This window comes from Rhipicephalus sanguineus, chromosome 9 (assembly GCF_013339695.2).
Source record: "Rhipicephalus sanguineus isolate Rsan-2018 chromosome 9, BIME_Rsan_1.4, whole genome shotgun sequence".
NCBI classification, from domain to species: Eukaryota; Metazoa; Arthropoda; class Arachnida; order Ixodida; family Ixodidae; genus Rhipicephalus; species Rhipicephalus sanguineus.
In genome coordinates this window covers 56,756,916-56,775,420 of record NC_051184.2, presented here as the reverse complement: position 1 = coordinate 56,775,420, position 18,505 = coordinate 56,756,916, and positions in this window count along the sequence as shown.

Below are 18,505 nucleotides of genomic sequence, written 5' to 3'. Positions count from 1 at the left end.
GGAAAGTCAAAATCGTGCAGGAGACGGATACGCGGCAGGATTCCGGCATTGTTTTCGGCAGAGATCACCGCAGCGAGAAACCAGTGCCCCCCCCCCCCCCTACTTCCATGCTGAACTCGCTCACCTCATATCGACGTCTTCACTACTGTTACGTGTCATCAGATTTTTGTTCTCTTCTTATCGCGTATTTTCTATTGACCATCGTGTTCTGTGTATTCTGATACGGTACGCTTGCATTTTGTATTCGCTCGTGTTTTTAGCAATCCAACGGGCACACGTGAGTGGTTTTTATGCAACATTCCTTTCTGTTACAATCTTACGTTTAGATTAGGTCTGCGTGCGTGTCTACCTAGTTTAGATGTAGAGTTCATGGCATCTTGTGGTACCGCTCGCAATGTTTTTCGCGTCGCGTGCAACAGTTTATCCATCTTTTTGGCCCTTAAGTTATCACTGAAAAAATTGCAATTTCCGCTTAAAGGATAACGCTAATTTAATTGCCAGTCATGTGTTGCAAATGCCTACCGTTCCTTGGTGAACTTAATAAACGTCGGGGGGGGGGGGTGCTCCTCTGCTCGTAATTAGCTCACGCGTATACACTATCTTCTAGTCTAGTTGCCACTCTTAATCTCGCTTTTTCGGCAAGCAGCCTAACATTATCTTTCTTTTCTTCGGGTCCGTCTTTAATCCTACTTTAATGCTGCCTTCGTTTGCATCTCCAGAATTTTCTTCGTGATTCGGCACCGTCGTTACTGAAAAGCGCGATATCGTCCGCAAAACGCAAGCAGCTAATATTCTTCGCTAATCCTTATACCTATTTTTGCCCGTTCTAGTTCTTTCAATGTTTATAGTGAATGTGCCGCGCATAACGTTGAAGAGATTATAGCTCTTCGCAGAGGCGTGCGCACAGTGGGGCAGGGGGGCGGCCGGCCCCCGTAGTCACCTAAGAAGAGGTGGGCGCAAGGTCTGCCTTGCGCCCACCTCATAGGGGGGGGGGGGCACTGCGATGAACCTTCGACCCCCCAACCCTGAAGGGGAACCCTGCTCACGCCTATTATTTTGCACCTGACCCCATTCTCGATTAGGATCGTCGTGCTTTTTTGAGAAATACGGTGGTTGTGGGGTTATTTTAGTAGTTGGCTATGGTATCTATAGATGTTTGGATATTCGTTTATGGCATAATTATTCAGAAACTGCTGGCGAGTGTTCATATCTGTGAATAAATTTGTGTTTATCACCTTGCAAATGTGTTGCTCTTTAATTTCTCAGAAGCAAGCGTAGTTGGTGCAGCAGGCCTTTAATCAATTCACTTGTGTTAGATACAATATTGACTTTCGTTCTCGGCCTTGCACGGTTCGACAGGATTGTGGGTCTTAATCGCACACTAAGACATCAGTGGAGCAGTCGTTCTAATTAGGAAACATTTTTCGAATATGGCACTAATGATAGTCCATGAATGCCGTTGGGCTGCGAATAGTCTATTTTAGCGCTGCTGACTTACAGTACAGTAACCACAGTAATACCGAACTGCCGTGGTCGGCACGCAGGTATTTTACTTTGTAACACGTGTATCAGCCTGCCTGATCAAGTTACTTTACGCATCGAGCAACTACCACCGGTGTCCCCATATAAACTAGCTACGTGCGGACCACGACGGTACAATACTACCGTGCTTAACGCACGGTAAGCCACCACTGCTAAAACATAATAACGGGTGTAAACGGTCGCGCCGGCGGCTACCCGACGTCGGCGGGGCCGACACCACGCCAGCATTGGCTAGAATACATAGGCCCAATGACGGCTTGCCATCATCGGCTGACTAACGGCAGGTCCGTCTCGGACCGACGCTGGCTAGCCCACGTCGGCCTGAAGCCGGCAAGCCCGCATCGGCCCGACGGCGGCTAGCCGACGTCGGGTCGATGCGGGTGAAAGCAGCGCTAGCGTAATTTGCCGACGTGGGGCCAATATTGCTGCCGTCATTTACCGACGTTGGACCAAGATCGGTCCAATGGCGGCGTGCTGCCTGGGACGTCTAGGTGCTCTCCTAATTGCTTCCTTAGCTTGGTGTAGACCAAAAATGGCATGGGAGGGTAAGATGATTTGACGAATATCACTGTCGGGTCGTGATATGAATAACGTGAAAATCATGTCGAGTACGTCGTCAAACCCTTTCCTCCAGACACGTGTGGCACATACCCGTTTCCGACGGGCCGTGGTGTACGGGTATGCGCCGCAGGTGATTGACAGTTTATATCTACCCAGCAATGGCGAGAACAGGCATTGGTAATTTGAGTGCGACACCGTTAAGAAAAACCGATATCGGAAGCGTTGACACGACGAATGGACTCAAACCCAAGCTTTCCGCGTGGCAATCAGGTATTCTACCACATAGCCACGTTAGGTCTATAAATTTCTTTGGAAAAACAGCCTATGAAGGCGTAATGTCGGTGCAACGTGTATTGTGGTTGTGATGCTGGCTATCTAATTATAGAAGAAAGCAATGAACACTACATATGTACTCCTACGATACAGGCTGTCATATCAGATTAACATCCGTGGTTCCAATGTTGGCTCCGCTTTTATAGCAGTCTAATAAACACTACATTTGCATTCCTATGAGTCAGCAAGCTATATTGAAGCATTGGTCGACCCCGGAGGAATACAATAACGAAAGTTACGCATTACATAAACATGAATGCACCCTAAATTGCACTTAGTTCCGATAATACTGACGTATGTACCACAACGTGACTGCTGACGCTACGTCACACCATAAGTTACCCTCATAGGCGTGCGCAGGGTTCCGCATTAGGTGGGGGGGCAACGGTTTGTCGCAACGCCCCCCCCCCACCGTACTAAGTCAATGTATGGGGCTGATTTTGCGCTACTACCCAGTAAACCACGAATGTCCACGGTACCCCTAGCAAAAATGCCAATAGAATTTTGTATTGGTCCTATTTGTATAATTTTGTATAAGTGCTATATTGGAGCTTTATAGGTCTTATCAGAAATCTATTGTCGCCAATTGACAACATCTATTTGTCACCGATAGGACCAATTTGAACCAATAGGGTTTTATAGGAGACGTCTATTAGTCTCCTATAGAACCAATAGGTATTTGTTAGTACCAATAGGTGGCAGCTATTTGTCACTTATAGAACCAATAGGCCCGTGTTTGCCCCAATGGGCTTTAAAAGGTTTCATCTATTTGTCACCTATTGAACCAATAAATAGCAGCTATTTGTCATTTATAGCAGGAGTCAATTGCCACCAAAGTCACATATTCGTAGGGTTATGCAGGGTATTAAAAGGCCACCTATATGTATTTAATTCACTTACAGAGTCAGTACCGAATTCAAACCAAAGGCAGTTTTTGATTTGTTCAATATCTGAGCAAAGTGGCAGCTGTTTTACATAACGGTGTTTCAAAATATTGCTGCCATATTTTTTATAAATGTCAGAAAAATAATTCAACGGGCGCCTGTAAATTTGTGCAATTTCATTCTGTACTCAAGATTATGGTTACGCATTATATTTGTAGGGTAAACCCGCAAAAAGAGGTTCACAGAAAGGGAACGGGAACGTCACAGTAGGTAATGTTTCCACTGGGAGACTCCATGCTCTTGTAAAGGCAGCATGTGCTGCTATCTTTGCATGGTGCAAATGGGATGGGCAAATAAGCTGTTAATAAAACAAGCGAAGTCAAAATGTAGGGTAGAAATCGTCACTTCCTCCTTGAATGTGTACCATAATGTATACATCGTTCTGTGGGCTATTGCAGTTCTTCGACAGCACGCTATGGAAACAAACGCGAACAGTACGGCATCTACCAGCTCCGCTGGTCGTATTACTTTTCAAGCTAGCCTGGCAAGTTATCCATTATACATTCACGAGATTAGCGTCTGTTTATTGTCACCAAGCTAGGAGCGCGGACAAGACAATTACCAACAGCGCTGTTCGCGTTTCTTTTCGTCGCCCTTGTAACAAGTAGATAGTTGCTGTTGTTTTCCTCTAGACATTACCTCGGCGAACTCGCTCGAGCGTTTGCACTGCTTGCACTTCTTACAATGATGAACATATCACGTTCGCTGCCGCTGGCTACTGTACCTGCGGTGTCGCCCGGCTTAATGCGCATTGCTTGCAGAAATAAAAACGAGAAAAATCTAAAGTTCGAAACATGCGGAAACACGATAACGATAACAAAATCACGAACGATCATCGAGCAACCAAAGTAACAAAAGTCTGCCAAAGTAAAGTGACACCGGCGACATAGACTTGCAAAAGAGCAAATTGAAGATAAATGTCGCTTGAAGGCGCTGTATGTCTTGTATTTTCTTTTTATTTTTGCAGCTGAAAGTTCGGTTCGCTACGTTTTTTGTAACCTTCCAATGTGTCTGCAGCTGAATATTTTCGAGGGTTTGGAAATAGAGCAAAATATTGCAATACAATAGCAAAAAAATAAGATATTGTTTTTGTGGTATGGCCACGGCACGAGCACCAGCCAGCAAGCGAGCCGACTACAGCCAGCCACAGCCGCAGCGGATGTTTTGGTCGACTGTGCTGTGCGGCGTGTTCGCGGTTGGTGTCTGTAGGCTTAGAAATGTTGTATGTTTTTGTCTATTGAAAGTTGCACGAAAACGCACGTGTGTAATCGCGACGATCATGCAAGGTCGGTCATGAGAAGTTAAACATTTCAGCGCTCAAAGCGTCTTTGGCTTCAACAGCAGTAAGTGGTATCGAGTGTTCTGACAGGATGCTCACAGATGTGGTTGCTTCTGAGCGCATACCCTGCCGCTGTCAGGTAAGTTAACTGTTTTTATATATTTGCAAGTCAGTAAATGTTGCTCTTGCTGTGCTACTAATTCGCGCATCTGCCAGCGTGCCCACCGGGCAGCGAGGAAAAGAGCGATACATCAGTGTTTAGTGACGGTTCTTTGCAGATGTATTGACATACCTCTAGCCACGTAAAATGATTTTGTCGCTGCATGCGCCCAGCTCTCGCGGCCCTAGCATTGCAACAGGTATGGAATAAGTCTGAGAACTTGGCGTTGTCAAAGAAAAAGTTAGCCCCTTCCTTTGTTCTAGTAGCTTTTGCGCTCCACAGTACCGGAGTTTTGAACATCGTGTGGGCTGGCATAGACGCACGTTATCGACTTGCGCGTTGTTTTCGTGATAATCTAAAAAGACTAAAATATGTAACCATGCCTCCATTCACTCTCAGTATTACACTTATGGGAGAGGGAAGAAGTTTATTGCCAATAAAAATCCTGTGTGGCCGTCCCATCATCAATTACTAGTGATGCTCACTGAACCCCATTCTGTGACACACGTGGTTGCAGTAGAGAGGTACTATATTAAATGGAGCTTTCTGTGAAGTCCCGAAGCTCACACGCTGGGATCGGTTTGGTGCTAGTGCTGTTTCACCTTTCCCACAAGTGTCCAAAGTCTTAAAGTCCACAGACGTGACTGCGGTTATGCTTCTGGGGCACAAGCATAATCGAATCTGCTGTACGAATTTGACAAAACATCCGTCCCTGTCGTGTTAAGCTGTTACCTACCGCCCGCTCACCGGAATTTTCCTTGTGCTGATTCTACAGTAGGTTGTATCTGCATATATTTTTTTTTACTCTTTCAGTAGCACTTCTAAATATTTTAATTCTTGCTTCCTGGTATTTTGTGTTTGTTTCTTTTTTTTTCAGGCACTACCCAGAGAAGCGGTGCAGTGGCATATATTCGACAAGGAAGCACATCATGCTTGGAAAGATTCTTGTGGGGAAGATCGCCGATTTGATGAAGTGATCCTGTAATAATTATAAATATAGCACATGCCTCCCTTCGAATAGAATTTGTTCATTTTATAGAGGCACTGCTATGTTGCAGTCCTCAAATGCCCATAATTTTATATGGCAAAATTATGAATTCCCAGCTGAGAAATAGGCCAATATATTTCAAATACACAAATAGAGTTCTAACAGGCAAATAGAATGCCTGTACAGAAATCCACAACTAATAGGCAAATAGAATGGAAATAGACAAATACAAAACAAATACGCCAATAGACAAATACACTAATAGACAATAGAGGTCCAATAGACCAGCATGCTACCTATAGAGCCATGCCATACCAATAGACCAATATGATCATTTTTGCTAGGGATGTAGCGGTATAATCCAAACATCTAAGATGAAAGAAGATGTCGTATTTGCGTCTGAAAGATGTCAAATTTTCCCTTTGTGCAATGTGGACGTCTAAAATATATACAAAGGCCTATTTTAACGGACGTACAATGCACATGTACGCTATGTGAACGATGGACGCATTTTGGACGTCAGTGACAGGCGGTGCACATTTGAGCTTATTTTTCACAAAACACCGACATTCAAGAGATTATAAATAATCAACGAATGTTTGAACTGTCTTTTTCTGTTCCCTGTCTATGTGTTTCACGCGCTACAGTTTACGAGATCGGCGCATCCACTGAAGTCTGCCATTTAATCAAACAAAAACATTTTATTTGTGCAATAAGTTTGGTTAGGCAATGTTGGGCAGTGGTTTGAGGAGAAAAAGTCAGTTTCGCCGCAAGGGCGAAGCAATGAATGCGATAGCGAGAAACTAGTGCTATACGAAGTGAGGCTCGCCAATGGATACTCTCAGTTTGAACAGCGCTCCTGTTGCAAACGCGGCCGAAGCAGCGAAGCAAACTAGCGTGCTTCAAGTGTCCAGCTGTGACACTTGATAGTTCGCGCTCATCGTCTGTTTGTTCGTTTAGCGGCGTCCCTTCAGCTCAAGTGACTTTCGTACGCTCCGTAACATGAGCGCGGACACCACAGTGAAAGCTTGAAACAACCCTCTTCCCCTCACCACCAGAAAACAGCGCGAGCAGACAGCGCCGGCCGTCTCCGAGTCCGTCCAGCGGTAAAGGGTGTGTATATAACGCTCGCCGTTAGCTACGTGGATGATCTGCGTTTCGTGGCGTAGCGGTTAGCGCCGCTCGCTGCGGAGCAAGAGGTCTCTGGTTCGATTCCGCGCTCCGGAAGCATGTTTCTGAATTATTTTTCTTTGCGAATTTTTTGTGTATATACATGCTTATACATATACGGCGCATGACGGCGACGGCGACGGCAAAATTCAGCCGAGACTGTCCATATAATTGCTATCGCAATAAAAATACAAATTCGGTTGCCAAGAGACCAGTCATGTTTAGATGTCGCTCCCGTTCCGCCGTAAACGTCACACGGAGCGTCGAGGCGGAGCGTGTTCGGCCATGTTCGTTTCTTGCTCTGTCGCCGCGCATTCGTTCAACACCACCTAGTTTCTTAAGTGGCATTTATATCTCGCGTTAGCTCGCAGAAACGGATGCAACAAAAGAGAAATAAAAAGAACGGAATAAATCGGGCGTCCGCTGATGAAAACAACGCTGTCGTCTGCTCATCAACGCTGCCAAAGGCGCGCGCTGCGAGTACACCCACAGATCTAAGTCGGCTCGCGAGGTGGTCGCGGTTTTTTTTTCCTTCCCTTTTTGGTATTCCTTCCTACATCACCTCCGAGATTAACCGGCGGTGCGCGCGCCACATGTTAATCTCGAAGGCCACGCTTCCTATACCGTGGTTGCGGCTCCGCGGCGCAAGGCGCCGTTAATTCAAGCAATTGACGTAGTGCTGGTATTTAACTGTATTACGGCTAGGTGGCATAAGCCGCCGCCCGATCTAAAGGGTACAACCTTATCCATCCATCCATCCATCCACGAAGTGCGACTGTCGGTACAGTGCGAGTGGTGCACACTACCATCGGCGCATTTTATTTTTGTTATTTTTGTGGTGTTATCTCGCCGCGCACGGACGCCCGTTGTAACGGGAGAGTGATATTTGTTGCTCCCAACACACATCTTGAAGCCTACGCTTTTAAGTCTCAAAGGTTATGCTTATGTGCGTTTGCAACAGTGTTTGCAACGCAAATTACGTCAGGGCCGCCATGATGTGTACAAAAAAATCATTACTTTTGTAAAAACTTAGTGCAATTACTTTTAAATAAAAATAAAGGGCAATATAAGGCATCAATTTGTACATAATATTTGTCTAAGTTGTGACACGCGTCGACGTCGTCACCATCACCGCCATCGCCATCACGTTTTCTTTCGCACATGTTTGGACGTTTGTACCCATGTTTGGACCGGTCGTGGTTTCGATCTGCTAGCGCTGCCAGCAACGAGAGTCGTCCGCGCGCTTTTCGTCTGGCGTATGTGTACCTACGTTGACGGCTGTTGGGTGCTGTGTGGTAGATGTTATCTGGCTGTGTCCCGTGCAACAAGAACAGTAGAACAGTTTCTGAACCTCGTCCGCCTCGGCAGTGGGCCATTGGCCATCAAATGTACTCACGTTCTCATATCCTTTCCTTTAGTGAATAAGGCCGGTGTGTAATGCGTGAATGAAGGTTTTTGTTTCTTTTCGCAGTCGCGTTTTCCTAAACCCATAGTTCCGTACCGTGTCGTCTGGCGTGGACGTAGACCACTGTTGGGTGCTGTGTTGCGTACAAGAACCGTGGAAGAATTTCTGAACCCTCGCCTCCCCGGCAGTGCGCCATTGGCAAGCAAAGGTACGTTCTCTTATGCTTTCCTTTAGTGAATGCGTGAAAAAGGTTTTTGTTTATTTTCGCAGTCGCGTTTTCCTAAGCGCACAGTTCCGTATCACTGTGCATGCCTCGGTGAAATCGCCATCATTACTTCTGCTTCGTTTCCCTGATGTAATGGTTTGTAGCTGCCAGAGTAGCATTGATAAGCTTAGTTTAGCATGTCCTTTTGTGGTACCCTGTATTTGTAAACTTTGTTTTTTGTGGTATGTCGCAGCTGTAGTCCTCTTTTTATTTGTTTAGCTGTGTGCGCTTGCTTGTTGTCTTTCCCCAGCATGCCAAAGCTTAGTTGGAATAAGCGCCATGCTCAAATCAGCCCATGGCGGAACTGTGGACAAATACGCTATGATTTATGGACTAACACATCATTTTGTCGAGAGAAGGGGGAGCAATTTTTAGGTGACTTTGAGAATTCGTTGTACAGTCCAGGCCACGTGCTGCGCTATAATATTGGTTTGTGTGTTCTCGGGATCCTCGACTACCGATTGGCAGCGCTTTCTGACCATGCTCAAAAAGTGTTGCAGGGCACCTGTAAGGTAGTGATACCGGCTAGGTGAAACTGATCAGCTCCCATATTGAGGATTAGCAAAGGGGAAAAGTACAGTTTGCCTTCATAGAATGGGGAAATTCTCTTGCCGTTCATTGCAGTAGTCAGTGATTCAGTTCCTTAATTCGCTCCTGAATACTCCTTGATCGCAAGCTTATTCAAAAGCTCTTACCTAAACCATCTACACGGAACTCATTGAGGTTGTGTGTAAGCTAGTATATTGAGGTCTGGATATATGAAAGGATAGTTATGAAAGGAATAATTCTAAGCCCAATGACCAAAAACATTTTGTAGTGCTGGCGAAAACATTCGGAAATATATATATATATATATATATATATATATATATATATACACTGTCTAGCAGAGAAGACGACCCCTAAAAGTAATCGTCTGTCCTATATATATTGTAAGGAAGTAGAGAGAGAGAGCGAGACAGCACCTTTGCTGCGGGCAGGCTATATATATATATATATATATATATATATATATATAGTGCAGCGTTTGTAGCCGTCTTTAGCGCATGACATGCCTTTCCTTTCATGTTAGCCGTTTTAATAAAAGCAGCGCTTCCTTGTTTGCACCTGATTGGGAACAAACGCATCACACGCAAGGCTTAGTTATGTCCCTCCAATATGAATGTTCTCAAGCTGCAAGAAATGTTCTCCGTTAACATATAATGGTGATAACACCATACTGGACACCCTTGATGGAAGGCCATTTGTAGCAGGTTTCAGCTTTGTACTTGACTCTTCACTGCAGGTAACGCCCTGACTCATTTTATCGTGCAGAAAGGCATGTTAGATTGGATAATAATTAGCTTTCACCTCCTCCAGTTATTTACTTAGCTGCCATGTTTTTTAAAATAATTTAATCTACTTTTCTTGAAGCAGTGCGCCTTCATGTCACATTCTTTTGGGGAAAGACCGACAGTCTCTGCGTATCGTAATATTTTTTTTCAATTTACGATAGTTTTGGGTGCCCCCTCGGAATCATATAATTGGGGCTTCATTGGTGTGTTTTGCAAGAGAGCCACTTTAAGGCATGAAATAGAGCAATGTGACACGTTTCTAATCCAAGCAGTTTCATGAACTCTAGAGTCCTTTACTGTTACGGCCTTCTTTTTTTTCACCTTCCTTTCTACTTGAATCCAGCCACGCAACGATCAGACTGAGCATAACAAGAGCCCCTCCTGTGACCCACAATCGCACACTAATTCGGCCGAAGAGCCTGTCTGGACTTACGTTGGGACTGCTGGCAGACAGTTTGTTTTTTTCTGGACTTATGCTAGGACTGCTGGCAGTCAGTTTTTGTTTTAATCTTCAGCTGGTGCACAGTTCACTTTTATCTTACCGCCTCATTTCTTTTGAGTGTATCTGTGTTCTTTAGACATCTAGCCTGCTTTGTTACACGTTGAGATGTACTCTTATGGTTTACAGCATTGCTTTGCTCATATAAAATTTTGTGATGCTACAGTGTTGCTTTCGACTCACTTCATTCTCTTGCATTTCGCCAATATTGAAACACTCTTACGATTGTATGTGTAGTAATCTTTCAGGGCATTGAATTGTACTCATTGTGTGTAACAAAACATTGCAATAGCCTGAGAAGAGTATTGCGCATTTGATGTATCAGATATGTCATGTGCTATATACCTAAAAGGAACAATGTGAAGTATGCAGCGTGCTCTGCATAGAACGCAGTACAATACAACTGCTCTTTTATACCGAGACACCTACACCTACATCCAAAATTATACTGTCAAGACGCACCTCCACCCCGAACCTCCACCAAATTGTCAAGACGTTTATTAGCGGGCACTCGGCGACGGCCACAGTCAAAAGCGGGGCCGACTCTCTGCACGAGGAACGTGCTCTCAGAGAAGAGGCGACCCACTATGAAGGCGCTCGAGAGGACGACCCATTACCGACTACGAGCGCTTCGCTACAATACTAAAATTTACAGAATAGTGATTTGCAGCAGTTACTTTCAGGTTACAACAGTACATAAAGCGAGCACTCAAGTGAGCGAAAAGTATTGTGGCCTACAGTCTGTCGAGTGTTCACTTTGGAGAGCCATAATTAGTGCACCTCACAAGCCGCTAGACATCATGTGCATGCGAGTTTAAGGAATGAACATATTTTAATATGTACTGATGGGCTAGTTAGTGAGCCATGATTTTCGAATAGGTAGTGCGCAAAAGGGCATCAAATACGCACACACGAGAGACTGAAACACAAGAGCTGTCAGCGCTTGTGTTTGCGTCTTTTATGTGTGCGTATTTGTTGCCCTTTTGTGCGCTGCCTATTCGAAAAACATCTTTTAAATGTACAGAACATCCAGCCTTGATATCCATACAACCTACTCACAGCGGGATCCGGGTGCATTTTAGATGATCTATAGTACATCTGTGAAATGTCATGTGGAGAAATGTAGATATCCAGAAGATGTACTGAATACCCCGAGACTAGCATTCTATGGATATCTAATAGACATTCATGGTTTGCTGGGTAGAAGGCTCAATGTACGGGGTAGATTTCGCACCCCCCTCTTAGGTGTTTAGGGGGGGCGGGCGACCGCCCCACCTGGGCGCACGCCTATGCCCGTAGCCACGAATTTTTTCGGGGAGGGGGGGCACTTGCTGAAAACCTTGACTATCTGAGAAAAACACCTATTTTTATTATTTATTTTTGGTAAAAACACATACTTCACCAAAATCCCCCTCCCCCCCCCCCCCCCCACTGGTTACGGGCCTGGTGCAAGATATGTCAGATTACTACTGGGTTTTCAGGCTTGACAATTAACCCAGCTGCTGCTTTTCATTGCAACGTTCTTGTGCACTACATCATCACCGTTTCATCCATTTTACCGCGGTGTCATATTGTTATTACCACATCTAAACTTAGTATGAAATATGGTCCCTGAGAAAAAGACAGAGAAAAATACAAATTTGGACGGCTTGGCGGGACCACAGAACTGATAAATAGTATTGGTAGGAGGGTCTCGGGCTGCAGTTCAAAAGCATTTTTGAGGCAGCCATCTCAAATATATATATTTTCAGATTTTTCACTGACTTTCACCTGCAGCCCAACGTGTTCTGTGTGTTGGTGTTGCTCTGCAAATGGTTCTGAAGCCTAAACCAGCAGGCTGACGGCCTCGCAGCAACTACCAATTCAGCCATATAGTTCAAACAAGCAACCATGCCCGATCATTACTCAATGTACCTCACATTCTCGTGATGTCACAGCAAACTACATGTAGCAACAATTTTCTCCCAAATTGGCCTCGTATGGTCCTACCATCAGATCCTTGTGGCTCCAGAAGACATCATGAACATGCTGATAGTACCACCTTTCTGTCTGTTTGAGTTCCTTCACGCCATTCGTCACGAGAAACTCCAAATGGACATTTCAGCATTTTACACAGCCTCGACATCTTTCAGGCTTACCTCAACAACCTGCGCGTTGCAAGCAGTTCATCAAATGAGCCCAATTCATATCTGCAATCTGTGATCCAGCACCTGGCCAAGCCTGGAACATTTGTCAACATAGATCTGTATTTGGCATCAACAATCTTACCTTTCCTGGCCATTTCATCTCGACTCGGCGTCTCCAGTATTAAACCACACCCAGACAGAGTCTTGGCTGTTGAGAAGTTCCCATCTCTGAATACTAAACGTCAGCTCTGCGAGTCCCTTTGTCTTGTGAACTACTACCACCATTTCGTACCTTGGCACTGGACCATTCTACATCCTCTCCACTTCCTGCTGTTGATACACAGAAGTGCGGCTATTGAGCTCCCCTGGACCAAGCACGCCCGAGCAGCCTTTCAGGGATCGAGACACCTTGGTGACACCATGAATCCCCTAAAATCAAATGAGAGTGCCACGTAATATGCATCATCATTGACATCTTGCATGCAGCTTTAGGTGCTTGATGTGCTTCAACAACTCATCTATGAAGTGCAGGCACCCAATCGCTTCCTTTTCCTGAAAATTCACAACCACTGAGATTACAGCACTTTTGGGTGAAGACTGAAGCAGCAGCAGAATATTTTCATCATTACATGTAAGGAAGTGAGTTTTTGTCATGAAATACATGAGTCCACATCTTATGTATGCGTTAAAGTTCCTCAATCGCAACAGTGGTGTCCACACTACCCACAAACTGCAGCAGATGTCGTACATATCAAAATTCAGTACAGACATTAGCCACATCAAGGGAGCTGACAACATTGTCACTACTGCCCTGACACGTTGCCCAACTAATGCTGTCACCTGTCTGAGAGGAATAGATCTCAAAAAAGTGGCAACTGCTTGACATGATGACGAGGAATTCTGGCATGTACAAGAATTATAAGCGTCAACATTGCTAGAATTTCAGTGGTTTCCTTTGCCAGGAACAGAAGACGCTTGTTGTGACACAAGTTGTGACACAAGCCTTGATCATTTATGGCCACTTGCAATCAGCATTAAGAATTCACACCACTAGAGAATCTTTCACACCCAAGAATCTTGGTAATCCAAACGTTTTTCACGGTAGATTTCATATGATGTAGCATCACGTGGGTGTTCGACCAGCAGACTCGTGAGTGTTCATCGCTTTGCAGGACTTCAAGATTCAGTCACGCTGTGACATTCTTGTATATTTTTGCAGGCCCAAACACTTGATACGACCACATTTTTGTGGACCTCATCGTGCCATTGCCACCCTACCAAAGCCAAACTTGTTGGCTCGTGTTGACTGCATGTTTCAAGTGTTGCATGGAATATATTCCGACTCCAGACATTACAGCTGCAACTGTTGCTCCCGCTTTTGTCAGCCGCTGGCTGTGTCACTTGAAATTGGCATGTCGTCCTCCATCAAAACAGAGACAGAAAGCCAAATTGAGCGTACATTATTCGACCACGACCTACCACCCAATGAGCAATGAAATGGAACATATACGCATGACATTCAAGGCAGACATATTGGCTGAAGCACTGTAAAACCTGTTTACGGCATGACTGTAGGTCTACCCAGTTATTAAGTTCTTTGAGTCTGACCAGCAGCAAACCCATATTCATGCTGGTGACTACACATCTCGTATACATGACATCATAAAGAAGCTCTGACCTACAGTGACAGCGCACAGGAAGAATGACGCATATGTGAGCAGTGAACTTGAATGCTGCACATATCTTAATGAAATGATGCAGGATGAAAACCGTCCATCATCTGTGACATGCTGCGCGCACTTCACAAAACTTTTCTTTTGAGTAACCTTTACTCAAATATGTCATGGAAACGAAACAGATGTTTCACTATTATGTTGATGTCATCATTAGTACACAAATGGCCTGAAAGAGCGAAAATATCCTACTTCATAGAATCGATAACATTCTGCAGGAGGCCATGGTTAAAACTGCAGGCTCACCTGTTTTGAATGAAACCAGTAAAAACACTTCACGGGCATCAGCTCTTCAAGATATAGAAAATCTTTCTTTCTGTATTTCATTTATGCACCACATTTGGTATCTTGAAATAATCATTTAGGTGTGAGAAAAAATCCATAACCCGCAATCGTGTTTGTGACACTTTTGTACGTTATAGCTATAAAAAAAACACGGTTGATCCCTCCATCATAGGAATCGGAATAACACGAAAGTAAAAGCATGCCCTTACATAAGTAACTGAATGCTTACTCTACATTGATATAAGAGAGTTTGCACAATATATATTGATGTCTGCCAGCTAATGGCGCCGTTTAACGTGTATGCACCCACTTTGATGATTGCTTGTACATCTCCATCCCGACGACGTTAGAGGATTAAACAAAACCATTGTGGTTGCTGCAGTAGTTAACGGTGAAAGCGTAATGAGAGGACGAGGTGTGATAGCCAGAAGAGCGTCGCATATTGGACGCAGAACTTGGTCGCCATCCCGCGGCATGTTAAAATGTGATTGAACACCACGGCCGGACTAGAGGCAAACGCAAAGCGCGTCGTGCCGCCCCGGTAGCCAGGCCGCGATTTTTCTCGGGGCGAGCGCGTGAACATGGAAAGCGATGTTAAGGCTCGTTCACACTGGCGACTAGCAATGGTCGCGCGACTAAGTTTGTCGCAAGGCGACTGGTCGCAAACGATCGCAAATGGCCGTTTTGGTCGCAAAGCGAGTGCTTTTGGCTCAGTCGCTCGCTGCTCGATTCTTCTATCGCGCGACTGCACTCGCAAACCTCTGAGCCAATCAAATGCGCAGGAACAGGACGTCAGCCGATTTTACGGGGCAACGGCAATGCGAGCTGCATACGAGCAGACGTGAATTCTATATGGCGATGCATATAGGGCGCACACAGGTGGGAACATCGGTCGCTTTGAGTCGCTTTTTAACCGCCAGTCGCAAACGGTCGCGCGATCGTTGCTAGTCGCCGGTGTGAACGAGCCTTTACAGCCAGGTGAGGCAGGCGCGCGTCGCAGAGCAATTTTTGGTTTGGATTAGCGTGATGCTATGAGCGAGGCCGACGCTTTTACGACGTTTGCGCTAAGATCGCCGCCTCGCGGCGTGTTAAGGGATTGACAAAATTGAACTTATATTGAAAACGAGCCGAATGGGACGGACGTGTAACGCGTTGCAGGTACTAGTCGCGGAGGCCACAGCAAAGACTAATTACTTTACCTTACCACTCCCCGAGGTCAACACCACCCAGCCGACCGGGAGAGTGGTAGATATAAAAGGCGCGTTCGTAAAGCCTCTAGAGTCTGTGACCGTGGCGCAGTGGATAGCGTGCCCGGCATCTGTTGTTGCGGACCGAGCGGTCGTGGGTTCGATGCCCGTTGGGGGTACCTTTTTTTCTTTGCCATCTGTTGTGCATATTTTTTCGACGTCATTTCCGTGACGGAAATACGTCACTGAAGCCTTGGTTGACCCCGGCATAAAACACTTTCGTGTTAAAATTATTGAATCATTGCTTTAAGATATATCTCATACCATTGAGTTAATCTATGTTGTGGGGGGGTTTGCAAATGTGCTAGCTCTTGAGTGCCACAATAAGAGTGAAGAAGTTATTTTCTGTGGCCTCAGTGGCACTCTTTCAATGGCTTTGAACAGAAAGTACAACTTTCTGTTTTCTGTGAGCTTGATCCCTGCAACCAGTTCTCACACAAAAAAGGTTCAGGCACTACATTTTTTATGAGTCGGCATAAAAGATGGCATGCTCACACATCTTGAGCTTTGTTTTAGTTCTATACTTCAACAAGCTCATGGTCCTAAGTCGTGCTCGTCTTTCCCAACTGACCCACGTCATAAGCACTGAAGGTAGGGCCACATTTGAAAAAAAATGAAAGATTAAGATGGTACTTGTGCCCATAAACAGCAAAAAGCATTGTTCAAGCATTTTGTCCTTGATATCTTATAATGTGACAAATGCTGTGGAGCCTGCCACATGTCAGACGTACAGTACTCCAAACAATTTCAGAGGCATTTTCGGTCACACAGCAGCTCTGAAGCAGGTTTAGCACAGCTATAGAAGCCAGAAAGCTTACTGTGTGCACAGGATATTCACATGTAGTAGCTCTTCCTCTACTTGCTGATGGGAAAATTCACTAGTATGAGGTCTCTTCGACTTCACTGTTGCCTTAATTGCTCAAATGCTGCTCAATTGGTTCTTTTTCACATTTCCACGACTGCAGCACACTACAATAATGCTATTCAGATTCCCAGAATCTTTAGTACAACAAACTTAGTTTGTTGCTGACAGCTGTATTCATGGTTTCAAATACTGCTAGCACTCTTTCAAGAGAGGATATTGTTGTTACTTCTTATATCTAAAAACTTATTTGCAGCAAGTAACAGCATTAGGTAGTAACAAAGGCTGTATAAATCGAGGAATGTGCGAGCCGAGTTTGAGAGTGTCTATACAGACAGCACATTGATCTTCATTCAGCATGTCAGCATCTAAGCCTCACTTTACTGAAGCAAGCCTGGCTCTTTCCACACATGCTGGAATATAGCAGAAACACAGTATAAATATTTCTATATAAAAGACGTACAATGTCATTGGAGGACCATTTTAGTGCTTTATTTCACATTGTAAGTGCTGCATTAATGAAAAGCCTTCTGAAAGCTTGCGTGCATACTTTATTGTTCTCCTAACACTCCCAGCTATGATGAGCATCGTGAGCTTAGAGCGGGGAATTCGGCGAGACAGTGTTATAAGCATGGAAGCCAAAAAAATTCAACCACCTTACAACGAGGTGGTTCAAGCTGGGCGGGGTAACCTTGTTTCGCCACTTGGTTAGGAACGGCAGTTTGTCAGCAGAATCTTGTGTTGGTCAATTTTTCGGGAATGATGAGTTAGAGCCAATGGCGTTAGGTGTTCAGGATTCCTTGCAGCATCCACTCTACCATGGATTCGTGGTTGGCGGTTAACGTGTTCAACTTGTGGCGATGCAGTCTGCAGTCATGTATCGTCCACTTGGCTTCATTATTCTTGAGGGCACATTCAAGTGATGTGCCGAAGCCAATCTTGAGGATCCTAGCACAAGTTTCTTCTCTCAGTGCATGGAATATGAGCCAGATATGCGTCATGGCTTTCTTTTCCATCGGTACTTCCAGCATTTGCGTACACTCCTAACTTTCTCGTGCAACAAAGGTGTTGAAGGTATGTTTTTGTGACATATTTGAGTGTTGTGCTTGAACTGCTGAAGTGGCCGACAGGCTCTTCTTTTTGTTGTGTTGTTTTTGTTGCGGGGAGTGGTAGGGTGAGGATGAGGAGAGAGGTGGAGGGCGGGGACAAGATTCTCTTTCCCCTTTTGTGCAATGGTAACCGAAGCAACTTGCTAAAGGAGGGGGGCGACAGGCACTGCAGGCATGGGAGGGGGGGCGCTGATACAGGTTTTGAGGGGGCGATCGCCCCTACCGCCTCCCTCTGGATCCGCCAATGGCTGTAGCATGTCAGCTATATGGTGTAGCTGATATGTCATTCGGGTTAAACCATGCAATGAAAATACTAGCGCTTTTTTACTGTAACATGTAAAGGAAATATTTTATTTAACTTCACCTCCAACCGTATATCCTGTTAGTATCCCACGATATACCCATGGAATCATTCTTGTAAAACGTGTTTATATTAACCAGATATTTTTTAATAACGCTATTATATTTGAGAAATCGAACAGATACTTTGTTGTCAGTATTTTCTACCGAATCGTGTACATAACTAAATAATGGTAGATGACCGGGGATTCTTTACATTGCACTTCAAAGGCCAGAAAAATAAACATTTTCGGCACGTCAGAAGTCACCCGTATCATGTCAGAAAGCGTGACATCTACAGTGTATTTTGAAACCAAAAACAGC